We start from the raw sequence: 7,596 nt of genomic DNA on the forward strand, positions 1-7,596 counted from the left end.
CGCAGTCCCATACGTCTGTTTAGGACACAGCTGCTGATCTCTCTGGAAAACAATGCCATACAGACATGGGAAAGAGTTTTTAAAACAAGCTGCCAACATTTTTTCAACCTTCTCTTTTATTTGGCTGGTTTAGATGATTTGTGAAAGTTTTTGTAGCTTTTTGTAGAAAGTTTATAAAGTATTCGAAAGTGAGTTTTTGTAAAGTCTGTTTCCATCTCTTTCTTTCTGTTGTGACTTTATATCTATGTGCTTTTATATTTCACAGTGTGACTTTAATGTGTGACTAATAGTTGTGGCTTTACTTTTTACAATATGATTATATATCAAATGTGACTTTTTAATTGTAAGAATTTTGGCTTAATATCTTACAGTGCGATTGTATATCTAACAGTGTGACTTTATTTGCACAATTATGAGATTTACAATTTTGACTTTTTTCTTACTGCAATTTCATACATCACAGTTGTGATTATTTTCCTATTAATTGTTGCTTTATATATGTTGATTATAACTTGTACTGTTTTTAATTATATGTATATAATATAATTATATACATTTTTATATAAAAACATTCTAGCTTTTTGTTAAGCTTTTCTTTGTATTCAAATTTTAATAAAAATGAACTTGACTTAAAATTTAGCACAAATGGACCGTTTATCAACAGTAATGTGTTGGATGCAATTTCCAATTACCTCATGTGAGTTTAACGAGACTCTTAATCTCACACCCCTCCCCCACCCCCCACACCCCCTTGGAAATTTGCAAAATGGGAGCACTTCTACGCTAGCGTGATCCTCGGGTCAACTCAAGAACAACCGCAAATGCCATCAGATAAAAACAGGAAAGACAGCTTCTCTCCCTCTCAGTTCCTATACCCCAGACACTTTTTGCCTCCCTCAACAGAAATCAATACTTAGCCTTAGGTAAACTCTTCAATGCCCAAGCCTTGCTTGTTGATTCTGAAGCCACACTGACGGTTTCAGTGTGACCCTGTACAGTGCTGGATGTCAATACAATTCTTTTCCACTCTTCCTGCACGCCATCTCTCATCTGAGACCGGCTCCTGAGCTATGATTGCATTTTGTACCATCGTCCAGGCAGCCAACGTCTCACATTTTAGACTCTTTTCTCCTGTCCTGTTCCACACTTCCTGCTCTTAGGCTGGGAGTGTCGTCATCACTGTGACAGCCTTTACAATGTGTCATGAAGAATATTCTTCAGCTTTAATTTTTCATTCGTCATGTTCCCGCGAGTCTGTTTTCTGCTCCTACATCCTCTCCTCTTTTGTCTCTCTCCACTTTCTCGTTTAAAAAATAACAGGTGATTAATCTGAAAACTTAATATTGATAAAGAACTCCAGAAAAAAAGACTTTAGTAAGCTAAAATGGGTCTCCTCTTCAATAATGTCTCAAACTGTGCTCAGATTTGCTAAAATATTAAAGTCTGCAATCAAAAGTCAGACATGAACTCAAACATTTATTTTCAAATGGAACTGAATTTTCTAACTTTCTTTAGAAATCCATGTTAATTGTATAGCCTAATATCCGTATTGCATGTGAATAATTGTCTTACAGTATTTGTGTCTGTTGTTTTTTTTCTCTCCTAAAGAATTTAAATAGGTAACATATAAAAAACTCATTTTCGCCTCTAAGTAAAAACAAAGTAATAGACACTTTACACTATACCATTCAAATGTTTGGGGGCAGTAAGTATTTTTTTTTTTAAAGAAAGTATTACTTTAATTCAGCAAGGATTCATTTAACTGATCAAAAGTGACAGCAAAATAATTTATAATAATTCTGAAAAACAAAAATATATAAAAAAATATTAAGCAGCACAACTGTATTAATTCATAATAATAAATGTTTTTTGAGCAGCAAATCAGCATATTAGAATGATTTTTGAAGGATCATGTGACACTGAAGACTGGAGTAATTGCTATCACAGGAATAAACCATATTTAAAACATCTTCAAATAGAACAGTTCTTTTAAACTGTAGTAATTTTTTCACAATATTACTGTTTTTAATATACTTTTTCATAATTCTGTATTTAATGTATTTCTGGTTTTAATGTATCAAATAAATTCTCTGGTGACCATAAGAGACTTCTTTCAAGAATATAAAAAAACCTAATACTTTATAAACTTACATTATATCTCACAATTGCACCTTGATTTCTCACAAATTGACTTTATATCTCACAATGTGACTAATTCTCATCTATTTCCCATAATGCAAACTTTATTTCTCATGATTGTGATTTAATATCTTGCGACCTTGTATCTAAAAATGAGAGTTTATTGCTTATTTTAAACATTATCTCAAAACTGTGTTCTATATATATATATATATATATATATATTTTTTTTTTTTTTTTTTACTCTGAGGTGAAAGCAAGAAACATATTAAACATTAAACTTTAGCAGAAAAAACTATTAAACCAGGGTGTCCAAACTCTGCAGGACAGTGGCTCTCCGGGACCAAGTTTGGACACCTCTGTATTAAAAAAATGTATAAATGCATACATAAACGTAACAACTGAGAACTTCATTAAGCCTCCTGAACGCCTCACCACGGGTAAGCAATAACCTTCACATAATCTAATTCTTAAACACTACCACCAAATAATAATAAGCATAAAGTAACATGATTACGCTGTTGTTTTCTGACTGCATATAGTTACGGTCAGTCTAGAGCAAACTAGAGCATGACATCCAGTGCCTTTTCTTTCCAAGAACATACTGCTTGTACAAATGACGCAAACCTAATTTTGGAGCAAAAAAAGGAGAAAGAGAGAGAGAGTGTGCAGGCAGCTTAAGGTAACTAAAGTCTCCTCTCTGAAGGTGCTAATTTTAGCATATGGCTCGGGGCTTGGTTCACACAGGGGCCTCTGAATTCTTAATTCAGGCAAAAGGGGCATAAATTAATGATTTGGGAAATCTGTCATAAAGACAGGGGAAGGAATGATTCATTCACATGAGCGTGTCCAGACTTAAAAATATAAGGTCAAATAACATGTCACTGCCCCTTTTTTAAAGTCATTTTATAATTATTTACAGAATAGGCTCTAAACAGACTCTCAATGTACTTTGGTAAACAGGAACATGGAACAAGCAATGGGAAAAAGCACAGGATTAGACAGACAGACTTGGAGGAGAAAAAGAGTGCTTGGATAAATTCAGTTGGTGTAGGGCAGCTACAGCGGTTTGTATATATGATTTATGTGGTTTGTAGCGAACCGGGAACATGGGAAAAAGAAGTCCAAGTTTTTGTCTTCTAGGACCTCACTGTTACTGCTCTGAGCATCTTCTGTTGGAGTTGAACTTTTGTTTGGGGCTGTTCTGTGACTGTGGAACTACAGGTCTGGTTTAGGTAAGGCAGCACCGGCCGTCTGGGCTGTGAAAGCGAACACCTCAGCCTGCAGTTCATTCAGATGCATGTTTGATCAATGAAGTGGCTCTGTATGGATTGGAATCAAGTGTGTAGGCGTCACCACACTGTTTTCTGTAAAGTACTCCTCCTGTCTATTGGGACATGACGGAGAGAGAGAGAGAGAGAGAGAGAGAGAGATAGAGAGCAGGTGATAGAGACTAGGAGTAGAAAGAAAGTTTAGTTTATGAACTGACTTTTCAGAATTGAATTGAGAGTGCCTTTTACACTACCATTCAAACACCTTTTTAAATGTTTATGAAAGAAGTTAAAATAACTATTTGAGTATCTTTTTTAAATGTAATTTATCCATATTGTAAAGCTGAATTTTCAGAATCATAACTGCAGTCTTAAGTCACATGATCCTTCAGAAATCATTCTAATATTCTGAGCTGCACACAATTAATCCATCTTTCTTCAAGTGAAATGCTCTAAGAGAAAAGAAAATCGGATCAGCTGAATTAAAACATCATTTAGTGTGTAAAAAAGGCAGGTCTCAGATATTCAGGCTTCAAGCATTATTATCTTGTTTTCCACATGTCCAGCTTTACACATACATAATGAAATAAAATATGATGGCAGTCACACCACTTCAGGCATTGCCTGGTGAACTCTGTACAAAGCAATTTAAACTTGATCAAAAAGAAAAGCACTCATCCCTTAGAGGTGCACAGGCTTTTCTATCCTTAATCTGGCCAATTTGTACTAAAACATCCTTGATTTGTTGTTGTTGATTGTCAATGAGGTTTTATTTGTCTGTTCTGATAATCCACTAAATGCCAACTCTGCACTGTGTTGCTTTTCCATACTAAATAACTAAAGGAATATTTGTTGTCTGTTTATTTGCCCCCCTTTGCCCTTTGGTTTATTTGTAAAATCCAATGCAAAATCAATCGTACACTTGATCATGGGGGGTTTGTAATCTCTGTCAAAACAGTAGGAGCTGTTATATATTAAGTTGCATTGAATAGCTGTGGTTGAAACCTTGTACACAGGTTCAAAATGTCATGAGTGAGGACTGGGCATACAGCATTGATCTGTGCCCTAAAACACTCCCATGACACAGCCAATCCAATCTGACATCAGTCTCCAGCACCTCGTCAAATAGACTCAAATCTCTTGGTTGCCCAGTGATATCATGCTGAGTATGGAAACCGGTTTCCACCACTGAATCAGAAAGTTAAAAAATTGTGACTCTTAATTTCACAATTTGAACTTTATTTCCAGCAATTCATAGGAAAAAAAAGTCAGAAATGTGATAAACTTGCAATTCTGAGAAAGAAAACCCCTCATAATTCTGATGTTTTTTTCTGTGAAGTTTTCAATTCTGTTTCTCGTTTCCACCACAGAATCAAAAATAAAAAGGTAATTCTGACTTTTTTTATCTTCAACCTTTTCTTTTCAGAACTGAAAGTTTATATCTCACAACTCAGAGTTTGTTTCCCCTTAAAACAGCAAGGGAAAAGTCAGAATTGGAAAAAAAAGTTGCAATTCTTTGGCAGAAACAGGCTTTCATAGGTAGAGGCAGTACACATTGCAAATACATTCAAATTAGAGGGATGTAATGTTTGCATAGACTTATATATCTCAAAGAACACTAAATATATATACGCTGGATTGTTTTACTCTATGCTGTGTGTTCAGCTTTGCATAGCATTGTATCTCAGACATAGTACAGCGTGGTGCTAGCAACACCAAGGTCTTGGGTTTGACACCCAGGGAATGCATACATTGTTTGAAATCGCAATGCAAATTGTAAACGCTGTGTGAGGCACTTTTCAGATGAACACATTTGTCAAATGCGTAAATGTAAAAACTCCCCAAAACTGGGAACCATTCTCAGTCAGACTCCATCTCTCTGGAACTTGAAGGTGGTCTGTATGTTTCATTTTTGTTGCTGTGTCTTGTTTCCTAGTTCATCTTAGAAACTATGTAGTCCCGCTCAACCAAGACAATGCGAAGCAACCTCTGCTCCAAAGTGTTACACATTTAATGTGCACTTCAGGGTTTCATCCTGTTACTTGGGAAGGACATTTCTGTGTTTTTGTCATCTCATCGTGTTATGACTCCTAATTCTCCCGAGCTTCTTTAATGTGGGAAAAGCTTGATATTATGTGAATCTGCATTACATTTTTGAGATCCTGATCATAAAAGTTTTTCATCATTTTCACTTATGCAAATGTTCAGATCATATACATAACCTTTGCTGATTATTTAAAAACACTGTTTCATTTTTTCTATGGCAGTTAAAACGGGTGTTGGAACGTTTTTTTCTTCCACTTTTTTGCTTTTTTCTTTCATATGAGACTAACAGATGTTTTTTATAGGTAGTTGAATCAAGGATGACAAATGAACACCTGCTTTCAGCACTATTCATTTCTTAAAAAGAAAAAAAAACATTCATCCATATTTCAGCTTTTCATGTTCCCATAAACAGTCCAACGCTCATGCATGATCATACGCAGACGCTACACAGTAATAATGAGAATATTACTTTTGAATGAAACACTCTGATGAAAGTCGTAATATTTACAAAAGGTTCCATGAACAATGTATAAATAACGTATTTGTGCTAACCATTTGAGAACATTAATAAAAAACAGATCATTTTTAATGAACATTCTATTAACATTATTGGAATAACATTCAGAACTTTGAGAGAACCTTGCCAGAATTTTAGCCAAAGTTCTGAGAACATTCTCTGTCAGCTGGGTAACAGCCTGGTCAGCCTTTTTTTCTGTTTTTGTCTTTTGAAAAACAGAAAGTCTCACACTAAACACACACCATTGGTTGAACGAGAGGTTGATCAATATTTTACACTCTTTGGTAAGTCTAACTATGAATGTTTTTCTTAGTTGCACATCTAAGTAACACAGAAAAACTTTCACCTTTAAACAGTAATATCATAAGATGGTTTCTACTGTATATTGTCACCATGCAGATTCCCAGTGGAGGCTGTCAGTTTTCATAGTGCTCTGAAAATTGCTCTGCAGGCAGTTGAATCTGTCTTCAGCACAGAGTCAAGAGTTCTGACTTGAGCCAGATTAGCTTCTGCTGTATTAAATCACTCTGGTGACAAAATGAACATGCAGCTCAATAGCTGAAGTCTAAGGGTCCAGACAGCGCCTACACCTTTAAATCCCTTTTCCTCCAAATAAAGTCATAATAAGCTTCATATTCAGCTTTTCAAACAAAGCTCTTGCAAATCCGTCATCCCTTAATCCATTATATGAGTTATTTCTCCTTTTGCAGTCTTTACAGGTTCTGTAAATTCGGTTTGATTGTGCAATAGGATATAATGGGTAAAGTGGTAAGCTGTAAGCTATATTTATTTACTGAATATGTCTAAAACACCTGTCTCTTCCAGCAGAGCCCATTCAAAGTGAGGCGACACGTGTCCCCTCAGATTTTTGAGCCAAGTGGATTTTGCCAAGTGGAATTTTTTTGACAAAAAATAGCTGATTAATATTTTCTATATTCAAATCTGCTTTTACTGGCTGGCACTGAGCCAGATACAATCGCCCATGTACAAAAATATAAGACAAATTGAATACAGCATAATTTTCAATATTGCATGCATTTAAACTCGTTTATCAAGCATTTTAGAAATAAAAATTTGTCATGCCAAATATTGGCTCATTTTGGATTTCATGAGAGCTACACATTCCAAAAAAGTTGGGACAGGTAGCAATAAGAGGCCGGAAAAGTTAAATATACATATAAGGAACAGCTGGAGGACCAATTTGCAACTTATTAGGTCAATTGGCAACATGATTGGGTATAAAAAGAGCATCTCAGAGTGGCAGTGTCTCTCAGAAGTCAAGATGGGCAGAGGATCACCAATTCCCCCAATGCTGCGGCAAAAAATAGTGGAGCAATATCAGAAAGGAGTTTCTCAGAGAAAAATTGCAAAGAGTTTGAAGTTATCATCATCTACAGTGCATAATATCATCCAAAGATTCAGAGAATCTGGAACAACCTCTGTGCGTAAGGGTCAAGGCCGGAAAACCATACTGGATGCCCGTGATCTTCGGGCCCTTAGACAGCACTGCATCACATACAGGAATGCTACTGTAATGGAAATCACAACATGGGCTCAGGAATACTTCCAGAAAACATCGTCGGTGAACACAATCCACCGTGCCATTCGCCGTTGCCAGCTAAA

This window comes from Sinocyclocheilus grahami, unplaced genomic scaffold, assembly GCF_001515645.1.
Source record: "Sinocyclocheilus grahami isolate Dianchi unplaced genomic scaffold, SAMN03320097.WGS_v1.1 scaffold126.1, whole genome shotgun sequence".
Taxonomy (NCBI): Eukaryota; Metazoa; Chordata; class Actinopteri; order Cypriniformes; family Cyprinidae; genus Sinocyclocheilus; species Sinocyclocheilus grahami.